Source organism: Entamoeba histolytica, genomic scaffold (genome assembly GCF_000208925.1).
Source record: "Entamoeba histolytica HM-1:IMSS scf_1104750516283 genomic scaffold, whole genome shotgun sequence".
NCBI classification, from domain to species: domain Eukaryota; phylum Evosea; order Mastigamoebida; family Endamoebidae; genus Entamoeba; species Entamoeba histolytica.
In genome coordinates, this window is record NW_001914925.1 from 25,213 (window position 1) to 26,933 (window position 1,721).

A 1,721-nucleotide genomic window follows, 5' to 3' on the forward strand; every position below is an offset into this window, starting at 1 on the left:
TGAATAGGGAAACCCCATTGTTTATTCTTTTAGTCTATTGATAAATTCAATTCTCCAATAACAATTCAATTTATATTATTCATTGAATAATAAATACTAATAAAAGAGATATGAATAAGCATATAATCAGTATATTTCAATTATTTATTGTTGAATTACATTTGATTAATTCAAATGATTTTTACCATTTTTATTATTTTTTCTTCTATATCTTTGGTTTAATATTGAATTACTATTTTTCATTCAACAAACACATTCATAATTTCATTAATAAACAATAAACAAAAATTCATTAATAAAACATTCATTGAGTTATTTAATTCATTAAAAATAAAATTGGTTTTTGATGTACTGATAATTCATTTGAAAAATGCTCTTAATGAGACACAAGCACAGTCATACGTTAATGTATTCATAAATAAAATTAATAATTGAATAATATTATTTATCATTTAATTTGATTAACACTATAATTTAGACTAAATAAGAATGGAAGAAATAATCAGTATTTCAGCACCAATTTAATTAAAATCATATTAGATATGATTGGGTACGAAAATTAGCAAAGAAAAAATGCATCTAAATAATTTACAAAAAAGAAAAAAGATGCAAAAAAATTTGCATCCATAGAATTTTTCATTTATTATATTTTGCTCCTAAAATAAAAATAAAAAAATACAAAGTATGATAAATACAGAATATATAAATATTTATGTTTATATTTTATGATCATTTCTATTCATTTTGTATGAAATATTAATGAAATAGATGATTTGATTATTCATATTTAATTATTTTTATTATTTATATTCTTTTATTTATATGTTATTTATCTATCGTATTATTATGTTATTTATGTAGCTTATTTTTATATTATTTATATCATTGTATTCTTCTTATTATCTATATATTATTATATTATTCTTGTTTTATGTTTTTATGTTTATATTATTTAGATTTTCTTATTGTTATTCTTTTCTATTTAGTTGTATTTGTTTATTCATCCTTATCATTTTTATATTATTATCATTTATATCTATTTTCAATTTATATTTATTCTGTTTTTATTTATATTAATATTAATTTTATCTTTTATCTTTTGAATTTATTATTATATCATTGATTATCATTTCTCGTTTTATTTATCATTTATTCTTGTTATTCTTTTTTTCTATATTCTATATCATATATTCATATCATTTTCATTTATATTTTATCACATATTACATGTTATAATAACATAACACATATGATTGATTATATAATAAACATCATAATGAAATTATACATATGAATAATAAACATAAAAAAGAGTAAAATATTTTTCATCAATAAAATATTGTTAATCATTTTACATCATTGAATTATACAATTTTTATTTCATATTTCTAATTTTTACAATAAAATTACACATTTTATTTCTTCTTTTCTTCTTTTATCATCTCTTTTCTTTTATTACACTTTATCTTCTTTCTTTCTATATTCTCCACTTTCTACTTTTATTTTTTCTTCATCTTCTTCTACTTCTTACTTTCTTTTTATTCTTTTATATCATTCATTCTCTTCTTTTTTCCTATTATTTGCTTTTTTCGTTGCTGAAGAAAACACACTTGACAAAAATGAAAAAAATAAATAATAAATGAATATAAGATGAATAAACAATATTAGAACATAAAGAAGTTATTGATATTATTTAAACATAGAAGAAGAAATTAAATCTA